Raw genomic sequence first — 18434 nt, 5'->3', positions numbered from 1 at the left:
CCCGAGAGACTTTCAGGAGGCTTCCCAGACTTCTGGGCAGATGAGTGACTTGATAAAAAGCAACATCTTGACGGGCAGGCTTCTGGGAGCCGTGTGGGAAGATCAAGCGGGGCTGGGGAGGCTGGAGAGTGGGCGGGCGCAGATCCTCACACTCTTGAGCAGAGACAGAGCCACTGCGGGAAGAAGCTGAAGATCCTCCCACAGACGGAGTGTGTGCGTTCAATCCTAGTTTGTTGCCAGAGGTCGGGAAGACCTTTCTCTTTCCCAAATTAGGTTTTCCATGACAGCTGAGGCTTTCTTTTGAAACAGTTCCAGAAAGTTCCCCCGTGAAATTTGAAAAACATCTTACCTCTCCTCAGAGCCATCCTTAGGGTGCTCGCCAGCACCAGTGGGGGAAGTGGAGGATTGGTTTGGGGGGCGGTCTGGTGTGGCAACTCAGGGAACAGCCAGCAGGACAATTTCAAAGTGGGTAATTTTCCTCTCCCTTTTCTGTTCTATTTCCTCCCAACTCCATCCATACCCCCCAATTAGGCTTGGATTTCCTCCCAGTTTCTAGCTCTGCCTGAACTGTCCTGTGTCCTTCGGTGGTAGAATTTAGAGAGGCTCCTGCAAGATTCTCGCCCCAAGTTATACAGCCCGTATACTGTCATTCCCTTCAACATGGGAGGGGTTGTAAATACGATGAATTTCACTCCATTATTAGACTTCATTACATGAAAAAGGTGACGATCCCAAATAAGCTGACTTTGATTTTCCTGAAAAATAGGTTATCATGGGTGGATCTGACTAACCATGTGACATCTGAAAAGGGATTATGCCCTTTTTTCCTTCTTTTTTTTTTTTTTAAATTGAGACAGAGTCTCACTCTGTTACCCAGGCTGGAGTGCAGTGGTATGATCTTGGCTCACTGCAGCCTCCCCCTCAGGTTCAAGCAGTTATCCTGCCTCAGCCTCCCGAATAGCTGGGATTACAGGCACGTGCCACTGTGCCCAGCTAATTTTTTGCATTTTTAGTAGAGATGGGGTTTCACCATATTGACCAGGATGGTCTCAATCTGCTGACCTCCTGATCCGCCCATCTTAGCCTCCCAAAGTGCTGGGATTACAGGCGTGAGCCACCACACCTGGCCTGATTGTACCCTTTCTAGAGGGGGAGATTGTAAGGAAAGGAATTCACCTTCTTATTTTAAAGAAACAAACTGCCATGTTTTGGAAACAGCCACATAGCTGAAGATCACAGGCAGTTTCTAGCAGCTGAGAACAGCTCCTGGCTGACAGCTAGCCAGAAAAGAGGGAACTTAGTCCTATAACCACCTCATATTATATTCTGCCAACAACCACATGAGCTTGGAAGAGGATCCCAAGCCTCAACTGAGAACAAGGCCAAGTTGACACCTTAATTTCAGCTTTGTGAGACCCTAAGCAGAGAAGCTAGGTATGTCATGCCTGGACTTAAGGCCTATCCAACTGTGAGGGCAGTAAATAGGTGTTTTAAGCCGTTCCATTTGTGAAATTTTATTATATAATGATATAAAAAGCAATCCACCTTGACGTACCGTTCTTGACCTTCTTCCACTGAATAATCCCTCCTCAGCCTCTCGGTTCTCCTGGAGAGCCATGGGTCCACCAGCCAGTCTCTCAGCCCTCTCCTCCCACCCCCTCATCCTTTCTTCAGCCAGGCCCCACTAAGTGCCTCTCCTTTGTTTTTCTAGACCAGCAGTTCTCAAAGTCTCCCAGATAGTTTTATGGGGTCCACAAGGAGAAAACTATTTTCATACAAATGTTAACACAACATTTGCCTTTTTCACTATGTGGACATTTGCTCTCATGATTCGAAGCAACAGTGGGTGGAACTGCTGGTGCCCAGCATGAGTCAAGGCAGTGGCACCAAAATGAACCAGTAGTCACTACCATCACCATCATGTACCCACAATGAAAAATATTAATTTTATTAAATTTTAGCCCTCAAGTATACATCCTTTAATATTCTGAGTAACTAAATGGGATACAATATAAAACATTCCTGCTGCATACTGAAGTTGGATATTGTCTTAAAGATGGGCAAGATGTCTGAGTTACAACAGAACTAGTTGTTTTTTTTCTCATGGAACATCGTTTTTACTTGAAAGAATAATTGACAGACACACTATGGTTATTCAGACTTGGGTACTTGGCAGACATTTCAAGGAAAACTCTCACTTCAAAAAAAACTATTGGCAGGATTTGTTGCCAATAATAAAATTTGAGCTTTCAAGGGAAAGCTAGAATTTTGGTAGACATGTATCTGCCACAATGAATTTAAAGATAATTCTAATCTGTGATTAGATTACAGCAATGATAAGATTAATGAATGTGGTTTTCAAAAATATTGTGTAAAACAGTATGTCAATATTTGAAAATTCTGCATAATTCAGTGAAACTGTATTTTCAAAAAACTGTGTCATAAAATCTTACATGGAAAAAAGAGCAATTCAAAATGCAAACTAGATCAACAGTTCATTGCAAAACAGCATAGAAAGTTCACTAATACAGTTCTAGATTTTATATTGTAAGTAACCTTTGATAAACTACTACTTGTTGTACAACGAAATAGAAAAAAATAAAAAAGAATTAACCTAATTAGAAAATTGGCAAAAGACCTGAATAGATGTTTTCCCAGAGAAGTCCTACAAATAGCCAACAACAGATATATGGAAAAGTGCTCGTATCACTAATCGTCAAGGAAATGCAAGTCAAAGCCACAGTAAGATATCACCTCACATCTGTTAAGCTGGCAAGTGTTAAAAAGAATGTGGACAATGGGGAACCCTTACAGTGTTGGTGAGAATGTAAATTAGAATAGCCATTATGAAAAACATATGGAAGATTCCTCAGAAAATTAAAAGTAGAGCTACCATATGATCCAGCAATCCCACTTGTAATTATTTGTCAAAAGGAAATCAGTATATTGAGATATCTGCACTCCCTTGTTCGTTGCAGTATAATTCAAAATAGCCAAGATATGGAATCAACCTAAGTGTCCATCAATCAATGAATAGACAAAGAAAATGTGGTATAGAAAAATAATGGAATACTATGCAGCCTTTAATAAGAAGAAAATTCTGTCATTTGCCAGCATGGATGAACCTGGAGGACATTATGCTGAATGAAATAAGCCATACATACTATGTAATGAAAAAAGATACATACTAGATGTTCTCATTTATATGTGGAATCTTAAAACAGGGAGATGTTGGTCAAAGAGTACAAACTTTCAGTTATAAGATGAGAAAGTTCTGGAGTCCTAATGCGTACCATGATTATATTTAATAATTGTTATAATAATATTTAATAATTTTAAGTTTTGCATACTTAAAATTTGCTGAAAGAGATCTTAAGTGTTTTAACCACCCACTCACCCACACACACACACACACACACACACACACACACACAAGCACACAAAAAGTAACTATAAAAAAGAAAAGACATGAAGGAAACTACTACTGTTGAATTTTGATGTATTATCAAATAAGAATATGTGCAATTATCTGAAATGTCTATTAAAATATTTCTCATTTTCCAATCTTCTCTTGGCATGAAGCTAGAATTTCTTCATTTACTTAAACAATTGCAATGGATTGAATGCAGACATAGATATGGGAATTCAACTGTTTTTTTTTAATTAATCTAAATCTTAAACTGTATTTTATTAATCTAAATAATAAAGAGATTTCCAAAAATATAAAATGATGCTCTTCTTACCATTAGTCTTTTTGTTTTGGAAAATGTAGTTATTTTTCATAAAATATGTTTCTTATATTCATGGACAATGGGTTTATTATTTTTAATTAATCAATAAATATATTTTAATTTCTCAGTTTTCATTTCTAATTGATTGATAAACATAACTCATATAAAAAAAAAAGCTCTGTGGAGTTCTCAGTAATTTTTAAGAATGTAAAAAGGTCCTGAGACCCAAAGATTTGAGAACTGCCAACCTTTGCATCCATCTTGGAATTTGCATTATATTGAAATTATCTTTCTTTATGTTTGTCTTTCTACTCAGGCTGTGCATGGCTGTTGCAAACTACAATTGATGTGTCATTGTGCCCCAAATACCAAGCACACAATCTAGCATATAGTGGGTCCTTAACAAACGTTGATTGTTGAGTTCCAAGCTCAATTGGCATAAACTATTCCCTCAAAGAACTAATAATATCACTGAAGAGTTAGAATATGCACCCCAAATAGAAAAATTATATATTCTGATTTTATTAAAGTGCCACAGATGATTTGTAAAGGCAGAACTAAGTAAGAACATCTATATAAAATACCCAAAATACCATTATATTTACTAATCCCTGTAAAAAATAAGCCTATTTGAAAATTCTTTGTGAAGATAAATACCCAAAACACCATTATATTTACTAATCTCTGTAAAAAATAAGCCTATTTGAAAATTCTAAGAGATTACACAAATATTTTAAGAAATATATATAACAAAATTCCAATTTATTAAAATAATTTGGATAGTCTTCTTTGTTTCTCTCTATACTTTTAATACAAAATTAGCTATGATTTTAAGCCATAAGAACTAAAACCTGATCCCCTTGAAAAGCATTCTTGGATACTAGCAATACCCAACTATGATCGATGAAAGACAAATTTGGGTTGTGAATTAGTACATTTATATAAGAAAGAAAACATCATAATTTGAAGCTGCTCATGAACACTAAGCTTGAAATGGAAAAAAAAAAGAGTGTTGCTAGGAAATAAGTGAAAACAGTCAGCTATTTTTGTAGTCCTGAGCATCTTATCTCCTTAATGTGTTTTCTTTAATTTGTTTCTTGCTTTAAAAGACATTATTTCATACTGGAGGCATGATTTGGAATATGTACCTGAACAGCAGACTTTTTTGTGGAGGAAAATGAGTTTTACTAAAGGATGCCAGCTAATGGAGTCTTCCATTGGCCAAGATAAGTTTATTTTTACTGATGATAACTATCTAGTCTCTAAGTTTAAGCAGGCCAAACAAGCCCCCGGGCCCCAATAACTACAACAGGTGTTTCTCAGGCTACCAGCCAAGAGCCACAAAGGGTCATCCTCAGACACAAGAGAACAGTAATGTATGACTTGGCTCCACCAGCTGGCTCCCTGGAATGCAGCACTTCCAAATCCCTTCTTCTAGCTCATAGAAAATATCAAGATTTTTCTGCACCTGCTGCCTTTTCCAGCTGCTGGCTCCTGACTCCCACTTCCTACACCCAGAAAATCTTTGAGCTGCTCTTGCCCACCCTGCTGCCCCCACTATCTCCCAGGGAGGCCACATGCCTTTGTTCTCTTTGATCTGGTCATTTTCCTCTTCTGCTTTTATGTCCCAAGTTGAAGCAAAACAGCATCTCTGCCAGTTATACATTTTTTTGCTGCTCATGTGGTTTTTGTTGTTGTTTTGTTCTTTTTAAATAGTCCTACTCTTCCAAGGATTCTAGCAGTTATCCAAGGAGTTCCAGGCATCAGAACAATTCAGGATTACAACACAGTATTCTTAAACAAAGGGTTTGATTGCCTTTTTGTTCAGTTGCAGTGGGCAGACTCCTTGAGATACTTCATTATTGTGGACTGAAGGTCCTGCAGCATCTTGTTCTTGGACTTACAGCCTCCAGAGCTGTGAGAAAATACATTTCTGTTGTCTACGTCACCCCTCGCTGACTAATATCACCTCTGAAACAAATATACAAAAAGGAGAGCCAACATTTTAGTAATGTTTTGCTATTTAGAAAGAGCAAAACAACAACAAAATGGTTTCCTGGAGAACTCTGGCTAATACAAACATTTAGCACAGGGCCCGGTACAAAGGTACACTCAAAAATCATTGAAGCCTTAATTCTCAAGATGACTATATTTAGAGATAAGGCTTAAAGGAGGCAATTAAGTTTAAATGAGGTCATGAGGGCAGGAGCTTAACACAATGAGATTGGTGTCCTTATAAGAAAAGGAAGAGACACAAAGAGCACATGTACACAAAGGAAAGGCCACATGAGAACATGATGGGAAGGTGACTGTCTACAATCCAAAGAGGGAGACCTCACCAAAAACCAACCCTGTAGCACTTTGTTCTCAGACTTATAGCTTCCAGAACTGTGAGAAAATAAATTTCTGTGGTTTAAATCACCCCTTGCTGACTAATATCCCCTCTGAAATGAATGTACAAAAAGAAGAGCCACGAGAACAGGAGGAGTAATTATAATGGACAGAAAAACTTCACAACATTTCTGGAAAATAGAAGATGGACAAAAGCTTACAGATAGATGAAATGACCAAAAAAGGACCACAAGCCAAACATAATTATAAGGGGGCAGGAGTATCGATGAGAAGAAATGTCTTGTAACTCCTGCAGAATGGAAGTGAGAAGTTATACTTTCATCCTCCTCCCCGAACTGAGTAGAACATTTGAATTAAACTTTTTAGCTTAGTAACTCAAAATGAAAACTCTCTCTTTCTAACATGTGAAAGTCTGTAGTCTACCAACCGACTTCTTACACATTTAACTGAACACAAATGCTGTTAGTCAACTCCACACAGAGTTTCTAGACAGAATTCATACTAAGAAGAGAGATTTTGAGGTAGGCAATATTAAACAAGAGCTGAGAAAACTCAAATACATGCAGTCTTTCTGATGTAAAACAAGTGCATAAGCAAACGTTACCAGGTATTGAACCAACATCAGTAAAGAAAATAAATAACATAAATAAAAAAGCTGACACTGGAGGAAATAGAGTTAATTCAGGAAAAAGAAGAAAAATTTTAAGAAATACTGAAATATATATGCTTTTAAAAGGTGAGTCACAAAACATGAATAGGATACTATGAAAAAAGGTCAAAACCTTCTTGTATTAGCTATCCATCATTGCATAACAAATTACTATGAACTTAGCAGCTTATAACAATACCCATTTTTTGATTAATGGTTTCTGCACATTTGGAGTCTGGCCACAGCTCAACTACCCCTTCTGTTATAGGGTTTTACAAGGTTGTGATTAAAGTGTTGACTGGGCCACATATTCATCAGGAGTCTAAATTGGGGAGGCCAAGGCAGGAGGATCACTTGAGGTTATGAGTTTGAGATCAGCCTAGCCAACATGGTGAAACCTCGTCTCTACTAAAAATACAAAAATTTAGCTGGACATGGTGGCATGCACCTGTAATCCCAGCTACTTGGGAGGCTGAGGCAGGAGAATTGCTTGAACCCCAGAGGCAGAGGTTCCAGTGAGCTGAGATCGTACCACTGCACTCCAGCCTGGGTGACAGAGTGAGACTAGGCCTAAATAAATAAATTGGGGGAGAGTATACTTTTGGGTTTACTAAGGTTGTTGCAGAATTAATTTCCTTTTGTTTGTAGGACTGAGAGCTCTGACTTTTTGCTGAGTTGACTAAGGCTACCTTCCATTTACTAGAGCCTATTTTCATTAGCTAGAGGTTGTTCATTGTTACTAAGCCTCTCCACAGTTCCTTCCAAAGAGAGCTTCTGCAACATGACCACTTACTTCATTAAGCCAGTAAGGAAACTTTGTAGAGCAAGTCAACCAGCAAGATGGAATATTACATAACATAATATAATCATAGAAGTGGCTTCCCATGTGCTGTTTTGAAGCAAATAATAGGTCCTGCCCACACTTAGGGGCGTGAACACCAGGAGGCAGTATCATGGGATGATCAACCTAGAGTCTGTCTGCCATACATCTGAAAAATTAAGTTTGGTTAGTTACATTTTAATAACTCAGCAGAAATATTATCAAATATAATTAGTGAACACAATTTTTAAACTCCCAGAATATAGAGCTAAAAGATAGTGAGAAAATATGTGAGAAAGGACAAGACAAATTGAAGAGCTTTGTCCTTTAAAAAATAAAGATGTAGAAACAGTAAGGAGTTTGCTTTGAGAGAATACAGGAATGATAGAGAAGGGACGTAGGAAGAAGCGGAAGGGCATTGTTAACTGTGGTAGAAATTAAAATGTTTTTTGCTTGGGTCTTTATGTAACTTAAGACCCTGGAGCTTGGTCATTTGCTAATCATGTGACCTTAAAACAAGTTACTATTCCTCTGGGATTCTCAACTCATCTGTAAAATAAGGAAAATTAAAACCTCTCATCACATTGCTTGTAAAGATGAAAGGAAATAATGCAGCCAAAGCATCTGATGGCTAATGTTATGTGTCAACTTGTCGGGGGTAAGGGATGCCCATATAGCTGGTAAGCTGGTTGAGGGGTGAATTCATTCTGTCTTCTTCAGCTGGTGCATCCATCTTCTCCTGCTCTTGGACATCAGGGCTACTGATTCTCAGACCTTCAGTCTCAGATCGCAGTTACACATTGGCTTCCCTATTTTCCAGGCCTTTCAACTTGGATTGGAACTACACCACTGGCTTTCTTTGGGCTCCATCTTGCTGACAGCAAGTAATGGGATTCCTCAGCTTCCATAATCTCTTGAGCCAATTCCTCATAATTAATCCCTACATATCTATATACCTAACACATAGATATTTAGGTAAATAGATAAATGCATATCCTCCTGGTTCTGTTTTTCTGGAGAACCCTGACTAATAACAAGCACTTAGCACAGGGCCTGGTACAGAGGTAAACTCAACTAACATTAATACATGTATATAGCTTTTACAAATTATCCATTTGATAAAGCCTTCAGTAAGTGCCTGAATATTATTTCTACATCATAGCTTTGGCATTTTCTCATGTCAGGGTAAGCACTGCCTTTCCTCCCTAGTTTGAGGGATTAAAGGGCAACTCCAGTTCCCAGGAATTGTGGTGCTTAGCCTGACCACAGACTTGGAACGCTTTGTAATATGACTTTTGCCATTGAACAATGATCCAAATGTGCATTTAGAAAACTAGGGCAGTAAGAGCAAACAGAGTTAAAATATTCATCCAAAAGGAAATAGAGACATAGATTTGAAAAGAAAATGCATTGCAGCATTTCTTTTCACAAGAACAAAGTGATTTATTGAGGGAATAAATTATTAAGGATATTCTTGTTAGTTGTGATTTTAACTTTTGAAATAGCTGACATATATTCTTTTGAATGCGAAAGTGCTGATTTTCCTCATCACTTTCACCATGAGCACCCCTTCATTTTTACTTGCTTCCCAAGCTGATTACTCAGAAAATTGGATCCTTGGTGGTGGCCCAGCTGCTCTAATTCTTAATTCTCAGACTAGTCTGAACTGGTAGATACAGGCTGGCTGGAAGATCTCTCATCGCAATGTATTCTTTAATCTCCTGAAGATGAATTTACAATTCTCATTTTCGGCTTCCTTTTGGTTTTGTTTTGTGTTTTTGGTTTTTTGGTTTTTTTGGGATTTTTTTTGGAGACAGTCTCACTCGGTAGCTTGGTAGAGTGCAGGGGCGCAATCCTGGCCCACTGCAACCTCCATCTCCCAGGTTCAAGAGATTCTCATGCCTCAAGCCTCCCGAGTAGCTGGGATTACAGGCATGCACCACCATGCCCAGCTAATTTACATATATATATATATATATATATTTTTTTTTTTTAAGTAAAGACAGGGTTTCACCATGTTGGCCAGGCTGGTCTCAAACTCCTGGCCTCAAGTGATCCACCCACCTTGGCCTCCCAAAGCATTTTTCACTTCTTTATATGAGTATTGCATATTTTTAAACTTTTTAAAAAGTAATACATGTATATGTTTAGTACAAAAAGAAAGAAATAATCTCCTTCCCCTCAAAGGTTGAAACCACTGCTAACAATTTCTGGTCTACCCTGAAAAAAAAAATGTATCTGAATTGAATCTTATGTTAGCACAGGATAAATAGTGATGTGACTCCAAATGATTAGAACAGTCTAACATTCATTAAGATAAAAGCTACCATTTTATAGAAATTTTATCTGAAAACTCTAGTGCCATAAAGGGTGGCAGATTTTCATTTGTGGCTTTTAAGTCCTTTTGTGTACTAGTCCAGCCTGAAACTGAAAATGTCTTGATATATGGACATGGGGAAACATTAAACATGCTTGTTTCTGGTTAGAAAAATCTGAATAGAACTTCTTGGTTGTTTGGGGAATTCTAGCAATGAAACTTCACTCAAACACTTTGATGCTAATTGCAATACCAAAAACCTTAGGGAAATATTTTCCTAGGTCATCCCACACTAAGATATAAATAGCCTGATGGTAAAATAATAATAACAATAACAGGAATAGAACATAAAAGCATTGAGTCACAAGTGCTGAAATTCATCCCTGTTTTTCTGGGAAGGTTGAGGAATGATTTTGATATTAACCTAATCTGAAATAATTCAGTTATTTTTATAAGTAAAGATAATAAGACCTACTCTATGTCATATAGTTATTATAGGATTAAATAAAATATTAAGTTTAAAAGTTCTTTCAAAGCTAAAACTCATTTTTTTAAAAACATTAGTGGCTTATTTTCATTTCCACAGTTAAATTTTTCCCTGAGAAGGGAAAAAAAGGTGAAATACCATGAACAGCCTTTTTGTATTAAAGGATAATTCTATCCCAAGACAGACCGAAAACCAAACAGAATAAAAATACAACAAGTATAATTTATTCTTACTTAACTTCTAGTTGATAAATGTGTATGCATGCAGGTCAACTGCTTATAAACACTTGATATTTATAATACTTCTCTGTACTTTTGAAACTGTACATATTGCTCATCCATTAGTAGCTGATGATTATGAAAAGAATACACTGGCTTTTAACCAATAATAGTATATGTTTAAATTCTGTTTTTATTAGACAGTAACTGGGTATTTATTCCATCTATTAATATTCAACATGTTTGACAGAATGGCAAGAATAGCTTGCACCACTACAAATAGCAAAAGGTCATCTAATAAAGCAGTTTTTTAATCTTTAGCTCTGTTAAAATTATACAATAATGTCTAAAACAATGGTTTCCAATGCTAAAGTCTGACAGTTTTTCCCGTATATCATGATTAATAAATCAGCTTGTTGTTGTTCAAATTCTGAATCATAAGCTGAATGGAATGCAAAACATCGCAGAATTCTTAACAATTTGCCAGAGTTCCCTCCCCCAGCCCTTTCTTCGTTTTACAGTGATTTACCATAAGAACATCTACCAAGTGATGAGCAGTGCACCAGCAGAAGTACGCTTCTGGAATGGGAATATAATAGCATCATTTGAATAGAGGTACAGTCAATTCTGTTTCTTTGTCTCTGGAGAGACAATATAGATATACGAAGTCTATAAAAAGCACTATAATTTCAAAACCTTATGTTAACAAATCAATTCATCATCACCACCATCTTGTTAAAAAAACAACAAAACAGAACTTCAACAAGCTGGTTAACTTTTCTATGCTCTGTACCAAGCAATAGCCAGAAATCATCCTGGTACAGTGTCCCAAATATCCAAGAGGATGATTCTGGTTTATATTCCTCCAGTCCATTCCTTTAACAAAGTGTTGGCCCGGCGTGGTGGCTCACACCGGTACTCCCAGCACTTGGAGAGGCCAAGGCAGGCAGGTCATGAGGTCAGGAGTTCAAGACCAGTCTGGCCAACATAGTGACGCTCCATCTCTACTAAAGATACAAAAGATTAGCCGGGTGTCATGGTATGTTTCTGTAATCTCAGCTACTCGGGAGGCTGAGGCAGGAGAATTGCGTGAACCTGGGAGGCGGAGGTTGCAGTAAGCCGATTTGCGCCATTACACTCCAGCCCTGGTGACAGTGCAAGACTCCATCTCAAAAAAAAAAAAAAAGAATAAAGGAAGTGTTAAAGTAGTTATTGTTTTAGACAATGGAGGAATCTGAACCAATCAACCAGACAACCAGATAAAATTTGCCAGAATCAAAGTATCCTTGCTTCCTCAAAACTTACTCTTTAAAAATCTCTGAGAAAGTGAGGCAGCTCTGTTTTTGAGCCTAGGTAGATGCTGATGGAAGACCTCAAATGTTCCGTTCTCTAGAAAGAGAATATAGGGAAGGGAGTGCTGAGTGTGGGAATTAGGAGATGAGAGTTTCTGAGCCTGAACCCTTTCTATACACACACACACACACACACACACACACACACATACACACACACACACACACACACACAAATTCTCAACCTCACACCCATTGTTGGATGTTGTGCAAGGAACAAAGAGGAGCCCCAATATGAGAGTTTCTCACACAGCGTATGTGCCATCTTGTCCCACTAGATCCTTCTCTGCTAACCCAGAAGCAGAAAATCACTGAGGCTAGAGTTTCCCACCAGCTGCCCGTCCACAGGTTAAACTAGCTGTCCACCATCACTTGCCTGGGAGGGAGAAAACCGAATCCTGGGGGAGAAGTGCAAATAAAATTGGGAGAGGGAAGTGAGATTAAATGCCACAATATTGACCCACACCTCCCTATTTGCATCAAACGAGCAGCGACTTCAGAGCCTCTTCTAGTACATCTCAAGATATTATGAAGTCAGAAAAAGGCACATGCTCTTGGCAGAACAACGACATGCCCCTGTCTTTTTCCAGAGATGAGTGAAGAGCTGACCCAACAATTGCCAAAGAAAAAAGGTTTGGGGAGTGGAGCCTGTGGATGTGCTTTGCTTCTGGATTGAGTTTCTTCTTTTCCTGATTTCTCTTCCTCTGTAGCCGAGAAAGAGATGTGGAAATTCAGCAAGCCTCTCTCTCAGACCCAGGATCCAAATAGGGTCTCCATAGAAAGAAATGGAGGCAAATTTATTATCCTTTTTTCCCTGAAGGGACTTGTAAGTTTCAGATAAGCCAAGGGAAGGACTGAGGAAAGGGGAAATTTAGTACTTGGGTTCTTTGTCTTTGCAACACTGCTGTATCGGAAACAGCAGGCACTGCTTCTTCAAAAGAAAAGGCATGGGTGAGAAGCCACATGTGGAACAGTTCATGAAAGGGGAGCCCTTATGACAGAATATTTTATGTAGTAAAAGGTCTAACTTTGTAAGGGCTGAGAAAAAACAACATGGAAGAAAATAGAGACAGAACTAACCACAGTTAAAGGAAGGAAAAAGGCATATCTGATATTCTCTCTTTCTGTAACCTAGAATTAAACTATAACTATAGAGGATAATTTATCTAGGGATAAAAAGCCCAAGTGTAAAGGTTGTGTGTGCACATGTGTGTGTGCATGTGTGTGTGTGCATGCATGTGTGTGTGTGCATGTGTATGTGTGCACACATCTGAACTGCATGAGTCAAAGCTGCAGGGCAGCCAGGGACAAATGAGAATGTTCAAGTCTGCTGAAATGAATCAATGTTTTGGCCTCCTCGAGCAAACAAACAAACAATTGTGTTCTGAAAAATATTATTGAAACTCATAGCCCCAAGATACTTTAGGTGTATGTTGGTGAGAGTAATTACAGAACTCATTCCATTGAGATATTAAAAATGCCTTCAGCTTGGTAATCTATTGACATGGCAAGAACTGTTATCAGTGAAAATAAAGGCAGGTTTTCTCCTTTCTTTACTTACTTTGGTCAGAACTCTTCCTTTCTTTGTTAAATCACAGGCTTTTGCCCAGGATTGTTAATATAATAAGAGCTACAAATAGCCTGCGCCATATCTGTGTGAAATAGTCACACAGACTAATGGGGACAAATAAATACTTACTGTCAGAGAATATCTTAGATCGTCCAGACAACACTATCAGCTCACCTAGGAAGTTTTTTAAAACTACATGTGCCCCAGCACTTTGGGAAGCCAAGGTGGGCAGATCACATGAGGTCAGGAATTCAAGACCAGCCTGACCAACATGGAGAAACACCATCTCTACTAAAAACACAAAATTAGCCAGGCCTCGTGGCACATGCCTGTAGTCTCAGCTAGTTGGGAGGCTGAGGTAGGAGAATCACTTGAGCCTAGGAGGCAGAGGTTGCCGTGAGCCAAGATTGCACCATTGCACTCCAGCCTGGGCAAAAAGAACAAAACTCTGTCTCAAAAAAAAAAAATACATATGCCCATTCTCCATGACAGATATCCTGATTCAATTTACCTGCCTAGGACCAATGCATTCATATTTACTCAACCTGATCAATTCATCCACTCAGCAGTCATTTAGTAGACTTGTTGAGAGCTTAATATGAGTCAAGTTTCTCTGCATATAGCAGTGAATAAAACAAAAATGATAATCTTATCCTTTACGGAGTTTACATCTAATAAGGGAAACACACATTAGATAAGATAAATAAGTCTAACATGTTAGGAAGTAATAAACGCTAAGGAGAAAAATTAGGCAGAAGAGGAGAATATGAAGCTTGGAAGGGAGCAGCATTTTAAATGGGGTAGCTGGGAAGATGACATTTTAGAAAAGAACTGAAAGACATTAGAAGCCAAGCAGAAACTTGGGGGCAGTGGGGAGAAGTATTAGAGGTGGTTGGAACAGCTTGTGCAAAGGTCTTGGAGTAGGAATGTGTCCAAGGAACAATAAGGAGACCAATGCAGGCTGAAGTGAATAGAAGGCATGGAAGAATAGTGGGAAATGAAGGCAGAGATCATGAAGGACCTTGTAGGTCAATGTATACACATTACCATTTACTCTTGGAGGGTCTGAACACATGGATATTCTAATCTGACATATACAGATACAGTCCTCTGCTTTTATGAAAAAAGACAGAATGAGAGTTAAAGAGAAAGCAAGAAAACCTCTTGAAAATCAGTTGCTATAACCCAGGCTCTGCTGGCTGGGACTAGGGATGGTAGCCATAGAGGTGGTAGAACATGGTACAATTCCGGACATATTTTTTAAGGCACAGTCAACATGATTTGCTAATGGATTTGATCTGGGGGATGTGAGAGAAAAAATGAAGTCAATGATGTCTTCAAGGTCTTCACTCTGAGCCACAGGCACAAATGAAATTTCCTCTACAAGGATGAGGAAGGCTAGAGAAGAGTCAGGTTAAAACAGAGAGATATTATGAGCCCAGTTTCAGACATGCTGTCTTTAGTTGCTTAATAAAATCTAAGTCAAAATGTTGGAAATGAGTTGGAATAGAGTTCAGAGACAAGTCGGTGCTGGAAATATAAATTTTGGCTTCAACATAAAGACAGCATCTAAAGCTGTAAGTCTGGAGAGCATCTTCAAGGAACTGAGTTAACTAGAAAGAAGAAGAGATCCAAGGACTAATTAGGCTCTGAGTTACTACACCTTGAGGATGAATCAAGGCAGTAGATGTGGTATATCTGGATTTCAGCAAAGTATTCATTGTTCTCCCGTTAAAAGAAGATTGGTAAGGAGCCTTCACGGATGACACAACTAGATTCAAACTTACAACAAAAATTATCAAACGGTTCCGTGGATGGAAATAATTCACAGAAAACTGAAGGTATGCCCCTGATCCTATCCCATCACCATCTTATATTAAACTAGGGATGTATACATACAATCCCCCCTCTCTAACTGAACTCTATTTAAACTCAGGCATCTACCCCTTTCTCCCATAACCAGGTTTCAGGCAGGCTCCAGACTTGGTGCTGTCTGGCCTAAGGATAATCCCATTCCCTCTTGCCTCCATATGGAAATGTGACTTTCAGTCAGTGAAAAATAAGACATTAACCATTAAAAGTCTTGGCTCTTAAGCGTGAGCTGGGGGAAGAGATGGCTTTGCTCTCTCCTCCTCTAAGTTTCTGGTAAAAGAACCAGGAATTGTGTCCTGCAGTCATCCTGCAGAAATTATCTATGATAAATTAATAATAATATCCAAGAGATGCAAATCTAAAGAAGTCAACACACAATCATGGAGCTCAGAGATAGAAAATCATGCAGAAAAAATAAGTGAGGATGTTGTAACAAAATACCAAAACCTGGGTGGATGATAATCAACAGATATTAAATTCTCGCAGTTCTGGAGGCTGAGAAGTTCAAGATCTAAGTGTCAGCAGATTCCGCATCGGGGGAGGGCTCACTTCTGGCCTTATAGTCGGGGCCTCCTTGCTGCTGTGTCCTCTCATGGCAGAGGGTACCAGGGATCTTTTTTGAATAGGAACACTAATCCCATTCATACACCCTTACAACCTACTCACCACTCAAAGGCCCAACTTCCTAATACCGTCATGCTGGGGATTGATATTTCAACATATGAGTTTTGAGAGGATACAAACATTCAGTCCATTGCAGAGGGCTTCAGAGTTTAGGGCAAGTTAAGGTTAGGATCCAGAGCCTGGTCACTGAATTCCCAGGCCAATTCTCCTCTTCTGCACTTCATGGCCACCTTAGCCTTGATTCTTTTCAGCGGTTACTCTGCACCTTTTGGAGAGGCCTATTGCTCTCCTGAGAACCCCTAATCGGTGTTTTTACCATCTGCTAGGAAACACGGCCTTCAACAAACAGCCAGAATGCCTTTGACAGAGTGTTACACAGAGTCTCACTTTACCAGCAGAAAAGACCAAAGCTCTAGTGCACGCAGACAGAACGCAAGTGTCTTATCTGACTTGCGAAGCATTGAAACCCTTCATGAATTTTTTTAGGAAATTAAGAACTAGAGTCTATCCTCAGTCTGTGCATGCTATTTTTGTTTATTTCACCAGAAACTGTTTATCCACGCCCATCAAGAAATTTAAATCACCAAATATAGCCATGGGAAAAGAGTTCCCGCAATGCATGGAGGTAGCCAAAGGACTGCAAAACATGTCCTATTGTACTCAGATAGATTGGAAAGTTGGTTGGAGTTAGGTAGGAGATGATACATGGTTTCAAAAGAGATTGTGCCCAAGTAAGGTAAGTCGGGTGGGAGGCTGGCTGAGGTACACAGTGTATATTTTTTAACTGTGTGCAAACTCTGTGGGTAAGTAGGGAGGGAACACTTTAACTGCCATATGGAAAACTTTTATCTCCCATAATCAGAATAACTAACATATTCATGGTGCTTATTATATGCTGGACATTGGACTTTATAATAATTTACCACATTCAGATGATCTTATCTATTTAATTTGAGGCACCATTGTTAAGTGAGTATATGTGTGTGTGTGTGTGTGTGTGTGTATATATATAAATATATACACATATATAATATAAATATATAATATAGTATGTATAAATAGATCTTATCTATTTAATTTGAGGCACAATTGTTAAGTGAGTATATGTGTGTGTATATATATAAATATATACACATAGTATAATATAGTATGTATAAATATATATACATATATAGCATAAATATGATAAATTCTATTACTTCAATTTTACAAAGACACAGAGAGGTTAGGTAATTTTCCCAAGGTCACGCAGCCACTGAGGTGCAGAATTGGCTCTTAAGCTCATGGTCTTAATCATTATGCTATAAGTTACTATTATTCCTCATCTTAGTGCACAATAAAAGCATTTCCTAAACTGGCTTTGATGTCTCATTTATCCTCACCTCTTGGGCTTTTCACGTTGTATGACACACTAAACTTTTTATCTGGCCCAGTTATAAGTCTTTGTTTAAAATGACTAATAATAATTCTATATATTTGTGAAACATGTGACTTTTTGATATATGTATTCATGTGGAATGGCTAAATCAAGCTAACTGACAAATTCATTACTTGACACACATCATTTTTGTGGTGAGAACATTTAAAATTCACTCTTTTAGCAATGTTGAAATAACATTATTATTAGTTACAGTCACTATTCTGTGCAATAGATCTCAAAAATGTATTCATCCTAACTACAATTTTGTATGCTTTGAGCAGCACCTCCTGATTCCCCAACCCCCAGCCTCTGGTACCCACCATTCCACTCTCTACTTCTATAAATTTGACCTTTTTTTAGATTGCATTTGTAAGTGAGATCATAACATATGTGTTGTTCTGTGCTTGGCTTATTTTACTTAGAATAATATCTTCTAGGTTTATCCATGTTGTTACAAATGATAGAATTTCCTTCTCTTTAAAGGCTATATTATTCCATTGTGTATATTACTACATTTTATTTATTCATTCACCCATTGGTGAACACCGGGGTGATTCCAACATACTGGCTATTGTGAATAATACTGTAATGAATTTGGGAGTGAAGATACCACTTCGACATGCAGAGTTCAATTCCTTTAAGTGTATACCTAGCAGTTGGATTGCTGGATCACATGGTAGTTCCATTTTTCATATTTCGAAGAAACTCCATACTGTTTTCCAGAATGACTATAGTAATTCACATTTCCACCAACAGTACTCAAGGATTCTGCCTTTTTGTTAATAGCCACCCTAATAGGTGTGAGGTGATATCTCATTACAGCTTTAATTTGCACTTTCCTGATGATTGTGATGTTGAAAGTATTTTCAGATACCTGTTGGCCATTTGTATGTGTTCTTTTGAAAATTTTCTATTCAGATTCTTTGCCCATATTTAAGTACACTTATTTACTTTCTTGCTATTGATATGTAGAGGACGTATAGAGGTTATAAATTGCTCTAGCATATTTACCAGCACAACAC

General features: G+C 38.2%; 1 long non-coding RNA gene across 1 annotated transcript; it reads right to left on the bottom strand.

The window, feature by feature from the left end:
• Nucleotides 1-3554: 3554 nt before the first annotated feature.
• Nucleotides 3555-17861, bottom strand: LOC116549029. The gene is made up of 3 exons (XR_004267676.1): nucleotides 17713-17861; nucleotides 5231-5239; nucleotides 3555-3565 (listed from the first exon to the last, which is right to left on the bottom strand). It is a non-coding gene; the product is annotated as an uncharacterized LOC116549029 (long non-coding RNA).
• Between the last annotated feature and the right edge of the window lie 573 nt (nucleotides 17862-18434).

The sequence above is a fragment of the Sapajus apella genome, unplaced genomic scaffold, assembly GCF_009761245.1.
Source record: "Sapajus apella isolate SASKATOON/1434 unplaced genomic scaffold, GSC_monkey_1.0 scaffold6, whole genome shotgun sequence".
Lineage (NCBI taxonomy): Eukaryota > Metazoa > Chordata > Mammalia > Primates > Cebidae > Sapajus > Sapajus apella.
The sequence above is the reverse complement of the archived record's forward strand: the minus strand, read 5'-3'. Positions and strand labels throughout refer to the sequence as shown.